Source organism: Corvus cornix, chromosome 9 (assembly GCF_000738735.6).
Source record: "Corvus cornix cornix isolate S_Up_H32 chromosome 9, ASM73873v5, whole genome shotgun sequence".
Taxonomy (NCBI): Eukaryota; Metazoa; Chordata; class Aves; order Passeriformes; family Corvidae; genus Corvus; species Corvus cornix.
The window spans coordinates 10,791,438-10,807,195 of record NC_046339.1 but is presented as its reverse complement, the minus strand read 5'-3'; the positions used below and the strand labels follow the sequence as shown (position 1 = coordinate 10,807,195).

Genomic DNA, 15,758 nt, shown 5'->3' with positions numbered 1-15,758 from the left:
AAAAGCCTTAAGGCCATGACTACGCGAGCAAGTTACCGCAAGGTGAGCGAGGGTGTAATTTCAGAGCACACCACTTACAATAAGGTAACTTCCCTTTTTCCAGCTCTTGTCCTGGGACCAGGGGAGGTGGTTAAGTCCTTGCTGAACACGGCACAGGCTGCCTTTTGAAGGCTGTTGGGTGAGGGTGTGCACGTGGCTGGCTACAGCAGAACAGATATGGTGCAGTAAATCTGCGCAATAACTGATCTAATCTTTTAGTAACTTTGCTCTCCAGCACAGATGCAAGGATGGGTGGATGATGTGTAGTAGCCAATGCCATAGGAATACACACAATCAGATAATTAAGAAGGTAAATAGAAACAGCTGGAACTTAATGTGATGATTCTGTTTCATAAGAACAAATATATATATTAATAAATGCTTGCAAATAACAAGCAGGGCTCTAGTTTCCCTATACCAGTGGCTCTCTTGACAAGGCAGGGAAAAATGACAAACTAACAAGTGTTTCCTTCCCTCCTTTCTTTTCCAGAAAAACACAATTATCTGAATTCAGACTGCTTCTGGTAATCTGTCCTTTCTTTTCCATCTTTGGCAAAGCAAAGTTCCAGGGTACCCTGGAGATTTTTATCTTCAACACAGTAATGATCATTGCTTCTTTCTTTTCTTCTCATGTCAGTGTCTCAAGAGTTAAACTACCTGGAAGAAGGGGATTTTAGTAGAAGATCTGGAATGGTGAACATTATCAGCAGTGTTAATCTGTCACATCTTTCCTGGACTGTACATACCACGCTCCATCACTCTGGCATGTCATGGCCTGCATTGTTACAAGATGTGCTGAAGCTGTAGCCAGCCAGAGTTTGGCATCTCAGTGAACCTTCTGATCCAAGAAAATACAGGAAGGAGAAAATAATAGTGCCATTTTCAAAAAGAAAAAACCCTACACAGACCAACCCACCTTATAAAAATCAACCAAAACTAACTCCTAGACTTCTAAGCAAGTACTAAAATAGAATTTTTCAAACACAACTTTAGAACAAACCAGTTTGAATTAAAGGTGGGCTAGACCCTTGCACATCACTAAGAGATGCCAGATGGCTCAAAATCTAGAGTTTTTCTCTGTCATTTTTCTCTCATATTCAGACACATACAAACTAAAAAAAAAAATAAAGTATTTGTTTTCCTGGTTCCCATTTCCCACTTCTGGAAAGAACCCGGCCAGCAGCCAGGCTGGCCTGAAAACATCCCATGTTATCTGAGCTTGGAAATGCAGCAGACTCAAGCTGGAGCAGTTCTTGGAGTTGACTTGGAGAGTCCACACCCCAGTGCAGACACTGGACTGCAGACATCAGATGAGAGGGAAGGCTCTTGGCGCTTTTGTTGTTGTTGAGCTCCTGCAAAGGAACTAGTGAGAGGAAAAATGTTCTGGATAGCATAAAAAAACTCTCACAGGAATGGATGATCTCACTTGTCCACACACACACACCCAGATGCACAAATATATATAATTAACTGGAAAATACTGTGTGGTACAAAGGTTTCTTCAGCTTGGGATCATCACAGTTGGGTTAGTTAAGGTTGGTAGAGCCATAACAAAGATTACTTCCCACACATCTCCTGCTAAGAGCCCTTCTACCACATCACAGCATTTTAGTAGGCATTTATATCTGTTGATAGGTACCTCTGTGCTTTTCACACAGAGAAAAGTAGGCATGTGATACAATTATTAAATGTACGTGTAATAGCCCATCTAGTCATTAGGAGAACAGATGGGCTCTATGCCCACACATGCTCTTATGTAGACAGACTGTGGACCCCTTTAAATGGTCACAGGGGTGTATAAGGGACAGGACACAAAGAGACTGTGCTGTTTGAATACCATGAAGAATAAAAACAAAAGAAGGAATAAAATCAAAAGAAGGAATGAAACCAAAAGCTACTGAAGGCAGATCCACAGGTTTTGCCCCTGTGCATGGCATCTGTGGTGAAACAAAGGGAGGGCCACTGGTGGTACTGTGGGATTTTGGGGTTTCTTAAGCAGCCCCATGACAACCTGGACACAGTTCCAAAAAGCAGCTCAACTTACAGACATAAGTTATCAGTTTCAAAGGTCACAAAACATCTTCTGCACCTCTTTCCCCATTTCCTAGACAGTGCTTTCTAAGGGACACAGCAGAGTGCTCCTCAGAGCATGGCTGAGACCTTCCCAGCTCACCAAAGCAGCAAAGGCATTGCCATGCATTGCTGGGCTGCCATATTACATGACAAACAAGTCCTTGCTCTATTCTGTTCCAAAGATGTTATACACATGTACATATATATATACACAAATATATATATTTTTTAATCTGGGCTTGTTTTTCTTTAAATGAAACACATATGCCTCTATTTGTTTTGTTGTTTGGTTGAGGGGTTTGGTTTTTTTTGCTGTTTTGGTTTTTTATGGGAGGGGGCAATTTGTTTAGGTTTTTGTTTTGTTTTAGGAAAAGCTATTAAGCATTCCCACATACTTTCCACTCATGCTGAAGATGAAATTGTGTCCTTGAATACAGTTAGTGGTACCCATTGTTTCCACCTCGGAGGTGCACGTGGGCATCCTCAGCTCTGTCCAGGCCATTCTTCATCCTCAGGAGCTGAAGCATGAGAGCAAAACCAAACCTTTTCCTTGCAAAAATCCCACACAACATCTCTTAGAACTTTGCAAGAACCAAAACTATCTTCATAAAACAAAGAACAAGAGGGAGAGCAAAAAAGGAGCTGTGTTACCTCCGCTTTGATAACTCCAGAAGCCACTTCATGCTTGTAGCATTAACTGGAAACAGTTGACTGCTTCTGTTGTTTGTCTCGCACTGAAGAAGTAGGACAGTGTTTCTCAGCAGGAAGGGCTGTCTGGATCCCAGGCAAAGAGGGCTCAGGAACACCAGCCCTCAAATGACCCAACCACTCGCTCATCCTGACCCTTCACACATTGAAGAAAACTCACCACCACAGCTGCAGATTTTCATCCAGCTTCCCCACAAAACAGTTAACGTAATCCCTAAGCAGAGATACTAATGTGAGAAGCCAAGAACGGTTATTTTTTAGGTAACAAGAATGCCCCAAATTTCACTGGTGTTACATAACTTTTAGCTTCTTGTTCCAAGCCCCAAGCTACTGAAAAGCTTCTCTGTTTTTTAAGACTACAGGTCATTCTTTTCTCTGTGTCCAAGCTGCTCTTCCAATATATTTTTAAACTGTATGTTTGTTTCCAGTGAGTGGACTCCAAGTGACAGGAAAAACTCTGTAAGAGAGATTGTCTTCTTGCCTATAAATCTTAATTTGAAAGGAGACAGTATTTTTGGAATTCAAGGCCTAAGGTTTTTTCTCTGCAATATTTTTCTTCTGCCACTTACAGAAACACTTTGTCTCTAGAAGGAAGTTACTTGATCAACTCTAAACTGAAGCAGGAGGCACAAGGCAAAAATCTCCTGTCTAACCCACATTTCTTGGATGGAGGAGGTATTTTCTTTTAGACTGTTCAGGACTTTGTTCCTTTGTCTACATCCAGGTGTGCAGGATTCCTTGTAGGGATGCTACATCTCCCTAAATACAATACAGCACAAATTTTTGGTTGTCTGGTCTCACTCTAAAATGCCCTAGGATGTCAGTGCCTCACCTAATCCTAAATCAGGAGCAATGGTCCTCATGGTACAGACGACTCAGAGATGCTTTGAGGTTCACGTATCCATTTTAAGAGTCTTGACCAAAACATTATTTATTACAGGTTACTCAACAACAGCAACAAACATAAACTTGCAAGAATGGATTGGGAGTGTCAAAGGCAGAAAAGTTCTACCCCAAAGGCTTGTTCTTTATACAAACTGGACGGAAAGAAACAGCACAACACAATGATGAGAAGCTCAGAAAATGGCTTAACATCTCAGACAGTGGACAGATTTCAGATGGGTGAAAACATACTCCTAAAGCCAGCTTCTGACCCCAATGGTTTCTTGCCTCCATCCTCTGATTTATATACTGCTGCTCTGATGGACTGGCTGTTAGAGCACCTGCTGAATGCCGTGCCTGTCACCAGGATCTGGAAGCAGCCCAGAACTGGAGAGCAGCTAGCAGGCCCCCAGCCACACAGTTAAAAGCCACTTAAAATCTCCCCTCTTTTTTGAAGCCTGGTGAAGTAGGCTTTTCTTTGCTGAGGGAACCCAACTTACCCCCAGCACAGTAGGTGATATCATGGTCTCATGCTTGGGCAAAGGAGATACCAAGATATTTGGGGACTTTGTGTGTAACTGATGGTAGCTCTGACTTCCTAGAGAGAGGAGATACAATCTTTGCTCAGCACTGTGCCCAGCTGGTTGCACTGACCACACTGAGGCACACTTCCAGGTGTACAGTTCATTATAAGATGAAGAGGGATATATAAAAATTCAAGATGGAGCACTGACTTGATAGCTGGATGTTCCTTTCTCAACCCCAGAAGCAGCAGAAGACCTGGAAGACACAAAGACAAGTACAGAACAAATCAGCTTTCCCATCTGTTGATGCTTTACATGGCCATGGCCAACACAAAGACAGAGAGAGGGATTCAGCTTGCCTTACAGCCCAGGATCTCCATCCAACATGAGCCCTCTGGGCTTGTGTCACAGCTGCTGGAAAAAAACTGGCATATTTTTAGGGAAGATTAGCCAGGCTTGTGTGGGATGTCAGGTTAAAGTGACTCAGCCCCTAGACACACCTCTTGCTTTTTGCTTGTTAGAAGGGGTGTCTAGACAGTTCAGGTGTAGGCGTTGCCGTGTCCACATTCAGTGGGATTAATCCCCGTTGGAGGACCACAGGCTGTGCCAAGGCAGCCCTCTGACACCACCTTGGTAAGCAGGGCAGAGGGCTGCAAACAGGCAGAAGAAGCCTATGCCCCCACGAGGATTTAGTGGCCTCACTCCTGGATGACTTGCACAGCCACATGTGGCTGCAAGCAAAAAAACAGTGCCCAAAGCCCAACTCTCCTCTTCTCCTGGGGTGATTTGGTAACCGAGTTGTTCCCCTCTGGGAGCTCTGCAGGGGCAGCAAGAAGCCACACAACAAGGAGGGCCAGTGCTGATGAAGCCCCCAATTAACCTGCCTGATGGACGGGCTTCTCCAAGCAACTCCCAGCATCTGGGTGAAAACAGGGATGCAGCCCTTGCTGCCTATGGTCTCCAAGGGGACACCCCCAGTGTGTACACAACAGGACCATCAGGTAGCTGTTTCTGTTTCACTGATCATCACAACCTTTTATTCCTGGCACAGGGCACAGAGAGATGAAGGAGACTGATATGAGAAATGGCACCACCCTGCTGTAATGGAGCTAATTCTTCAGTGTCATTCTCCAAAATTGTGTGTCCACATACACACCTCACTGCCCTTTGTTTCAGTATCCCTCGGTTGTACCAGCACTACTTACCTTAAAAGGCATCTTTTAATTTTTTTTTTAAATTAATTTTCACTACTTGTGGTCCAATCTTAATGATGTCCACCTAGCAAAGGCAGGTAGCAAAGGGTATCAGTTATCATGTTTATTTTTGGGTGTGGACTCAAACGGTTTGACTGGATAGTGGTAAGTGAATAGTTTTCATAAAAATGTCTAAATGCAAACAGAACACTGGAGTCCAGCCCTCCTTCCATTTGCAGTCAATTCCTTCAACAGCCAGGTCCCAATAGTAACTCAAGATATTTCCAGTGAGAGAATAAGCAAGGTATGGAAGATCCTGCAGACACATTGCCTGTTTTAAATGCAAAAAGAACTCCAAAGAGATGATTTAACAAATGAGATTTAGTGCCTCACACAGCCAACATTCATGTGAAGAATTTTACTTTCTATGAACCAGGTACAGTGATTTCACTGAGTGCCACAGTGCTCTTGTCTGATGCCCAGTAGGTTTCCAGTTGTCCAAACCTTGGGAAGCACTGTTCAACAGCTCCGTTTAGTCTTGCCATATATATCAAAGTTCAAATAGCTGGACCCTGTTGGTACCCAAGCCTATGATGATGACCATGAACTTAATCAATCAAAGGACTTTTCAACCACTTCCCAGAGGCATGAAGAAAGGGCAGCCCTGGAAGCCAAGGAACAATGAACACACTCACAAGTAGATATAGAGGGACTTGTGCAGAAATATCTGCACGTGCATGTGTGAGAGGAAAAGACAAGATGAACTAATCCCTCTCCATGGGGCTATGTCTTTACTCTTTCAGACTAGCACGTGTCTCCTTTGTTTTTGATAATGAGGTAATTATATCTGAAATGTTGAACTGTAAATCCATCACGTAATTAAGGGAATTCAAACTGCACAGAACTATGGGAATATTTAAGGATGGATTAGGGACAGGGACTCCGAGAATCACACTCTGTTTTCCATTCCTTGACTCAAAGACTCAGGCAGTTTGCTGCTTTCCCCAGGGACTTTCTATCTCCCCACCACAAGATAAGGGAACCACATGCTGATTCCAGGGAGAATCACTAGTGTACTGTGGTGGAACAAAACAGCCTTCAGACAGAGGTTTATGGCTTGTGTTTCCTTTAATTTTTTTTGACCCTCCTTATCACTAAACAAAAGCTTGTGGTCTTTCCTAGATAATCACATTTAAGCTCTTATAAAACCACATGCCTGGATAAAGCAAGTCTTATGCAACTCAGATGAAGCTTTTTTTCCCCAGTGCAATTATTATTGAAGAAATCTATCATATTTTACAGCAAAGCCTAAAAGGCAAAGTACTCAATTAAAAATACAGATGAAGCATATTTCCACATCCTCCCACCCTCTACTGCTTCTATTTGCAAACAAAAGAAGGAAGAAGAAAGGAGTACTAAAAAAGGAGACTCATTCTTTCCTCATAGGATCACCAGTGACACTCACCTCCCGTGGGCAGTGCAGGAGGGAGTGCCTGGGCTTATCCCACAGTACTGTGTGGAAGGCTCTCCAGGGCAATGCTGGAGCCATGGTGCTGGTGAAAAAGAGGGGATTCAAGCCACAGAGGCCTTAAATGCAGGGTCTGATGTCCTTCACATCTTTCTATATTGGTGTCTGCTGGCCAAGCTCAGGCCCAAGGCATCAGTCCTTGTTTAGAGTGAGCCTGGCCTTGCTGCTGCTGGGAAGGTGCACATCTATGTACAGCTGGCCTGGGCTGCCACACCAGAAGAGCTCTTCCTTATAGAAAAGGAAGGCGAGGGTGGTTTGAGCACAGCCTCAGACATGGGCATCACCAGAAAAACAGGGGCAGACATCAGGAACTAGAGACTGCTTGGGTTCTGCTGGGTCTATTTTGTTCTTGGTGTCCAGGTGAACTGTATCTGACATTACGAGCAGAGGCAAGAGTCATTTGCACCTTTCTCTCCAACAGTTCTTTCCAAACATGAACAGAGAGTGATGTTTCGGGGGTGATCTTTGGGCAAGGAATGCCATTACTTACACCACAGTCACTTGGGATAATATTTATTACCGATAGGCTTTTGTGGGGCAAGCTCAGGCAAGGGAGATCAAATCACTGCTTCAGGGCAGCCCTTGACTTATAACTGCAGAAATGCCAACACCACAAAAAGTTAAATGCAAAATGGAATATGAGTGTACAGGGCTTGACTCAGAAACGGTAAGATTCGGTGAGGTACTTTTATTTTACTTTGGGATGTACATGGGTCATATTCTACATAAGCGTAAGGGCTAGAAACACATTTTGGGTTGTTTGGGGAGTTTGGTGGTTGGTTGGTTGTTTTTTATGGGAATTAAATTTCTTAGATGTAAACAGATTTATTTTTTTTTTAATAAAAGCATCACAGTGCAAAATTCAGAATAAAATTATGAGAACTGGCTACACAGTAACTACTGCTTCCACTTCTGCATCCAGCGTTGCAAAAACCTTGATTAAAAGCTAGACAACTTTCTTCCACTCACCACATTTGGTTCATTAAACAACCCAAAGATCTTCATATTTTGAGTATCATCCAATATTAGTTGAAATCTTTTGACTGGCCTAGATTTGTTTCCTTGCTGGAATAAGTGAGACAAGTATTCCACCCTTTCTTTTAAATAGACTTAAGGTGTACCATGGAAGTTACTTGGAACAGGGTGCAGGGACCATCAGGAAAGGATTAACTGTAACAAAATCTTTGTGAGGTTAAAAACTGGGCAACCTGGTAATTTAAACTCTGCAAAGGGTCATTTGCCTGCATCAAACCAGCTTCCCGAAAAACAGCCTAATTACATGTGTCTACCTTAAAGGTGTTGTGTGAGGGTTTCTGTTGTTACTGGAAGATGCCTCTATGGAAATGCCTCCATAAAGCTTTTAAGGAGCCACCAACTCAGACAGAGCGGACGGGTGGACTGCAGACTGGGATTTATTTAGTGAGAGGCGTGAAAAGCCAGCAATCCGGCCCAGCATTCCCTGGATTTCGTCTCTGGCACAGGAAGGGTTTGCATGTTTCCCGCTTGTGGCTTCTATTTTAGCCCGTATTCATTGCTGGGATGCTTGGACACAGCTGTGCTGGTTCATTAACCGCCCAGCGTGTCACTCAGCCCAAGCAAATGGCTTTGGGGTAGTGTTTTCCAATGACTCAAAGGGAGGGTAGACCTTTCTGTGAGGAAAGGAAGGTGTTGGTCTAGGAGATATTTGATAATCTCCTGAGATACGTTTAAAATGAGGAAAAAAGAAGAAGACTCAGGCAGGAGCAAGGCAGATTCCCACAGCAAAAAGGCTGGGACTCAAACGAACATTTCAGGAATACACCTCAGCCACCAAGAAACCCGAATGAGATATGAACCAAGACCATGAAGTGATCAATGAACCAATATCTCCCTTTGTGTTACAGCCAGTATCTGTAATAGAGAGCTCACTGCTCCTGTGGCTTTCCCTGTAGGCTCAGGAGTGAACAGTTTGAGGGTACTAACTGGACACCAAGAATGAGGGAAATGGATCTACAGTATCCCCACCCTTTTCTGGTCATTACGTCCTGCTCTCAGGCAAGAGCCATTCACAAAATTAGAGCATGCTCAAGCCTTGCCCTTGGGTGCTTCAGTCTGGAAGGTGCCCTGCCCTGTTCCAGAAGCTGTGTCACGGACGTGCTGAGCTGTGCAGCTGCTAGCTGGGTGCAGTTTCCAAAGAAACAGGGTCCACATCCTGCTGCAAGTGACTCATGCTGAGATTATCCCACTCAGGAAAAGACAGAAGGAGCTGTCCCACCTCTTCCTCCAGGGAGGATTTGCAGCACGGAGGAGCAAAGCAGGTGCTGCAAGTGGGGAGGTTTGGGGCTTTTTTGTGCAGAAGAAAAGAGACAGCCCCTAAGGAAGATGTTGTCTGCCAGCCCACACTGTGGCATCCATCACAGTGACAGCCCTTGGCCAGGGGCAGTCTGGAAGAAGCATCCCTGGCATGCTGGCACGCCTCCGCTCCTTCCCCCAGCCTGGCTGTAACCCCTGCACTGCCCTGCCTCCCTGCTCCTGCCTCCCCATGGGCATTAGGACAACCCCCTGGGGCTGCTCGCTTCATCCTTTCCATGGCTAGTCTCTGGAAGGCCACTGTGGGCCCAGGTAGATTTAGGGGCTGTGGATACTTGGCTTTAAAGGCAGGAAATCCACATGAAAACATGACAAGCACGAAGTCCCCATGACTATTGCCATGCTGGTACTAACCCTGTCTCAATAACCAGCTGGGGAAGCCACTCATCTTAAGTATTTCCCAAGGTATCTAAAACTAGTTTTAGTTTAAAAATCAGATTGAGGCTTAGAAGGTCAGCAAGAAGTGAGCCCAGCAGCCCTAGAGCCATCAGTCCAGCCCCCTACTGTGGCACAGCATTTCTCAGCAGGAAACATTGAGAGGGCTATCATTTACACACTCACATCTACATCTCTAGGAACACAGATGCTTAAGACAATATGGACTCTGTAGTGTTACTTCCCAATCCAACATGTTGTGCTTGTCACTGGGTTGTTCTAGCCTTTGACCTGCACCATTACAGTTCTTCCCAAGCAGCATCCTCTGTAGTCACTTCCATGCACATGCACTCACACATGCCTGCACCACACAGGCTGCTGACTCCTGCTCCTCCAGGCAGTCAGTGCTGTTCCAATTGCCCACTGGAAACCCAGCTTGGCCCAAAAACTAAAGAGATTGACAAAAACACATTTCACTGCTCTTCCTGCAAAACTCTTGAACTCGTGAAAGTTGAACACATGAAAGCAATCTGAGGTTAGCGTATAACACAAAAACCACATGAAAGAGATAATTTAGCATTAGACACATGTTACCAGAAGCAGGTTGAAACTAATACAGGTTTTGCATTCAGGTCATAAAATCCAGCCCTTACATCACCTTGTGAGGTGTCCCTACTTAGCGTGCCTTGATGGGGGAACAGCTACACATGCTTCAATGCTGATACAAGTTGAACACACAGAGCACCCTTCTCCTTCAGTCTTTTCACCCACTCTTTGAAAGAGATACTCGCACCTGCAGGAGAGACTCTGAATAGTAACAGACAATCCAGGAGGAATAGGGGTCAAAACCATTTTCTGGTGCCATTACAAACCTACTGAAAGGCCAGACCAACAAGCTGAATCCAAGCACTACAGCAATCTTATAACGCTGTTTTTTATCATTGCCGTAACATACCTTAAAGACCTGGTGCCAGTGATCCAGCTGGAGCACTAGAAGGGAGAGTAAGTGGTCCCCAGCACTGCCCACCAACTGTGGCACTGGAACAGAGGGATGAGGCCAGAGATCAGCCTCCAAGCAGCATTAAGGAGCCTTTGTTTGATCTCTGTTCTAATCCTGGAGGAAATCACATACAACCTAATATTAGAAACATCTGGCCATGGTTGACTCCTGCAGGAGTCAACCATGTTACCACTATTTTTACAGAACACAAAGCACTCGTGCTCACTTTAGGCCAGAAAAAACCCAACAAATTCAACAAATTTCAAACAAGATGAAGTTCTGAAAACAGAGCTCTGTTGCACCTTTAAAAAGTGTGTTGGCAGAGGAACTGGGAACTGGATTTACTTTGAAAGTTAGTTTGGGATGAAAGAGCTACACAGCAAAATTCTAAATCCCTTTAGAGAACAGAATGAAATAAAAGCAGATATTTCATCTCTTAACACCTTGTCAGCAAAATTCTCCTTCTCAGGGAGGACTTTTTTCCTTTTGCAAAATTATTGTGCTAGTTTGCCAATGGAGCTTTTCTAAGAACAACATAGCTGCTTTCTCATCCTGCCTCTCCCAACACTTCAACACTCCCTTCTGTAGCCCAAGCAGAAAATTCTTTCCCTTGGGGCCTGCAATGAAGCTCATACAAGTTATTGGGAGAAAACACTGCACTGATGTAAACCCCACTTCCCTCTTTCGTCTCTCCCCCCCCTTTTAAGATCCTGACCTTGACTTTCAACTACTGTTCTAGCTGGAGCTTCAGAAATGGATATGATTTGAGATATTTCTACTGATGTGCTTTACACAAAAATAAACCTATCAAGGGGCACTAAAACTATGAAGATCAATCAACTCAGAGTTAGGTTGAAAAAAATTCCAGTGTGACCGATGGCCTGACTTGCTAATGATGTACTGGCAAACACAATTCAATTGATCTCGTGGGCTGCATTCAACTTAGGCTTTTAAAGAAAATTCTGGATAGAACTGTGAATATTAATCAAAAGACACTATCACTGAGAAAGGTTCTATAAACATTCTGGGCTAGCAGTAAAGACCACAGAAGAGGACAGTCTATGTCCTATTTTTAACTCTTTATTCACCAGCTGCGAATAACTGGAAGAATAGCAAAGGTATCACACGCTGACCTTAATTAAGACAGTGATTCACCCTTTGCTCTCTGCAGACAAATGGAACAGCTTGGAGCTAGAAGGCTGACATGCAAAGAGAGTTTGGGTGAAGACGTAATATTTACCATGCAGGGCATCTTTTGAGGGAGAATATAGGGTTTCTGATACACATTATCCCGGAGAACACACAGAGTCAATTCATCTGTTTTTCTGGAAACCTAGAGAAATACAAGTATGAAAGGTATTGAGTTTTGAAAGTGTGGAAATCACAAGTTAATTTATCACTTTATCCTGACCCTTATAGAAACAGGGCTTTCATCAATCTAATTATACAATGTATTTATTTTACAAAAAATCAGACCTTGCAACATCTAGGAAACTATTTTTTTTTATTCCTTCTCACCTAATCTTATTGTTCCAGGTGAAATGTCCTTCGAGAACAGCTCCAGAAAGAATGTTTATCTTGTAAGAATCAACACTATTTCAGTGTTATTTTTGCTTTGACTAGATCTTCACAAAGTTAATTTCGACAGCAATCTTTTCTTGACTAAGGAGACCCAATATTGAAAGTATATTAAAGAAGGAGCAATTTCTTTCTAGTTTTATTATTAAATTGTTCCAGAGGTTTCCAACTGATCCAAACCAAAGCCACTTCTTTATAAAACAGAATGTATTTTAAAAGATATTATTCATGATATTACTACCATTGCTCCACAAAGGTATCAAATGTAATCATCCCACAACCTACCCTGAATGCCTATCAACTGCTGATAATGAAAATATTTATATCACTTTACAGTCATGATACCAAATGCCTTCAGATGAAACAGGGAACTACATCTCTATCTACCACATTGATAAAGAGCTTTAAAGAGAAAAAATGAACCAGAAGTATCTCTTAGAGTTCTTGGGGGGTGGGATTTTAAAAGCCCAGCTTTGCATGAGCAATTGAATAACCACACCTGTTCTGATGCCCAAAAAAACCCAAGGGCCCTGTGTAGGTGTCAGCATGGAGAGCCTGGTGCAGGACCACAACCAACTGTGGGTCCTTGTGCTGGGCTGTCTCCACAGTCTGGGTAGGGATAAAAAAAAGGAAGTTTGTCCAATCAAAGCGGGAAAACTGAGAGTACAGAATCAACTTCAATCATAGCAGAGTCTGAGTCTTACAAAAGAACTTCTGGAGAAAGCTATATACAGACATGAAAGTAAGCAAAAAACCTCCGTTGAAATAAAATATTTCAGATCAAGGCTTCAGCAAAATTTCCTTGCTTCACATCATCCTGGTGACAATACTTTTCTGTAGGAGGAAGAAAAGTGGCCTCTGTTTGGTAAACCCAGGGCTCAGAAATCAAAGCAGCCCAGTAGGGAAGTGGGGAAAACCACAGATCTGGTTTCATTTGGAGAGTTTTGAGTGGTTCTAGAGAAGTACTATTTCTAAAATGTCAAGAACCCAAATTCAAGGCTCAGACATCCTCCAAACTTGAGGTTTGACCAAAGAATATTAGGATTCAATCCCAATTCAATGAACACTGAGATGTGCCATGCCCATTTCTGTTTTTAAGATTTCAGGGGAAGATTTCAGGCAGGCTTCATTCTCACAGGGCATGTACAGTGTAGGCAGCAGAAAGGCAGAATTTCTTGCTGTGCCATTGCCAATGTGCCTTTTTTGCTGCCCAAGAGGAATTCTCTCCTCAGAGAGGAAGGCAGGGTAACAGCCAAGGCCACAGGGTACCACAGAGACTGACTGGTAGTCAAAACTGCAAGGTCAGGCTTTGTTACAGGGAGCATCAGGGGTATGACCTGGCACCAGAGAGATGGTTCTTCTCTTCTCTGCTCTCCCTTGTCCATTTCACAAATGTTGGTGGATCCTTCTGCCAGACCATGACTTCAAGGCTTTGAGGAAAGGAGCCTGACTTTAACTGTTCATTCCAAACCTCCTGCCCTGCCCCCTGCCAAAGGCTGTGTGCTGATATGAGAATTGTAAACACAGATAAATGGTTTTAAAATGAACATTAGTCCCTCAGCTTTTCATATGGTCAAACAAAATCTCACGTACAAATTCTTCCAGAAATTCGCATTCTATCCAATCCTACAATGAAACTGAAGAATGGAGCTTAAGATCAGACAGCAGAATTAGCATCTTGAAGGATTTTGTGTCTCTAGATCACAAACAGTTTGGAAGGAAAATCCTGATCTATAAGCTAACAGAGCCAGAGGGCAGCTGTGGTCAGCTAGGTTTGACTCCTGAAAGGATGCCAGCAACAAGGCTGCTCTGAATGAATATCCTGCATGAACCTGAGTGTAACTGATGGGAAAAGCATCCAATCTCTACTGCAAATGATGCAAATAAATCATAGTTCTGACTTTTGCTCCAAGAACGGTTTCCGCTGTTAAAGTTGAAGACTTATATGCAGTATGAACTCATCCAACTTCTGACTATTAATTCTTATACTACTATTGCCCAAAGGAGCTTCTGTTTCTGAATTTGTCTTCCTTATATAGCATGCCTGAAAACCAGACTTCTCTTGACTTCTTGTTTGGTAAGCTAAGGAGATGGACTGCACTGTAAGGCGTTTGCCAATCCCCCAGTCATTTTTGTGGCTCCTCTCTGAAAGATTGCCAGGTTTTCAACATCCTTCTTTAATTGTGGGCACCACAGCTGGATGGAGTGTTCCCAAAGTAGTTGCACCAATGCCAAACACAGCAGTAAAGCAATCCCTGAGTACAGAGACAGGGAATATCACGCAGGCATTAGAAAGGATCCAAAGATTGCTTTAGACCCTTTGGCCACAGCACTAGAGTGAGAGATGACACTCAGCCAATTATGCATTCAAGCCCTCAATCATTTTCCAGATTCCTGTTTCTCAGCCCGGTCTATTCCATCTGGTACATAGATCTCAGATTTTTAATTTCCTTTACCTGTAGGATCCTGAAAAGAAAAATTATTTGCTACTTCCATTCTACCAGGGGATCCAAACCATGCTAATCTGGCCCTTGTATCACCTGCTAACACCAGCAGAGTGGAGTTCACCCCTTCTCACAGTCACTGCCACACCATTAAGCAATTCAGTGCAACAAATGGATCCCACTAGGAACACAATTATTTGATGTATTTACACTTTAAACCTCTTTACAAATCCCACTTTAAAATTTGTAACTGAAACAGTTGGACTCCATCTGCTATTTCTTATTTGATACTGTAACATTTGAGTTGATGAAAGAATACATATGGGAGCAAGTTTAAGGCATATAAGAGGTTCTCCCATCAACATTAGTGTAATAATCAACCAGAGGGACTTATTTTTTTTTTTAATCCAACTGAAGCTGACCAAAGTTAATTGCCAAAAACAGTAACAGATGTCTCCAAGTGATACACTGCTTTAGTATGTTATTCCTTATGTATTCCTTGCATATCCTTAAATTGCCTTGAATATTAAATTATTAACGATCATAGCAATCTACTTAAAATATTGATCTAAATTTAGATTTCTTTAGCCTCTAGAACTTCCTCAGTGTTTCTTATCAGAAATCAAAATAAAGACCTAGGAAGTTCTTCAGCTTTGTACCTCTAGGATTTGGAGTTAGAAAAACCCAGTGAGATTTGCATATGTAACTTTAAACCTGATTAATATTCTCCCGAGTACCAATGAAGTGAAAATTATTCCATTACCCAGAGAAAACATTCATCTTTTGTTTATTCATAAGATACAAAACAGGGTCTCTTTGTGCCACTATTATCAGTTTTATCACAACCAGTCAGCCAATTGATGGATTGGATGGATTAATCCTATGGATTATTTACTTTAAACTCTATTATCTTATTTATCTGATTTTCCAAGGGAGAATGTCCTAATCAGACCTTCCTTGACGCACTAGCACTGAACTCTAATTGGGCATTGGTGAGCAAAGTAGCAGAAGCAGTTTTCACTCTTATGAAAACAAGGAATCCAAGCATCCTAAAAGAGATCTGGG

General features: G+C 42.9%; 1 long non-coding RNA gene across 4 annotated transcripts in view; it reads right to left on the bottom strand.

Moving 5' to 3' along the window:
* Positions 1-3,712: 3,712 nt before the first annotated feature.
* Positions 3,713-15,758, bottom strand: part of LOC104687930 — a 93,186-nt gene continuing 81,140 nt past the window's right edge. For all 4 annotated transcript variants that reach the window (XR_005602687.1, XR_002273370.1, XR_002273369.1 and 1 more), the window contains 3 exons: positions 11,912-12,004; positions 10,627-10,785; positions 3,713-4,482 (listed from right to left, as the gene is read on the bottom strand). This is a non-coding gene — a long non-coding RNA (uncharacterized LOC104687930). The remainder of the gene's footprint in view (positions 4,483-10,626; positions 10,786-11,911; positions 12,005-15,758) is intronic.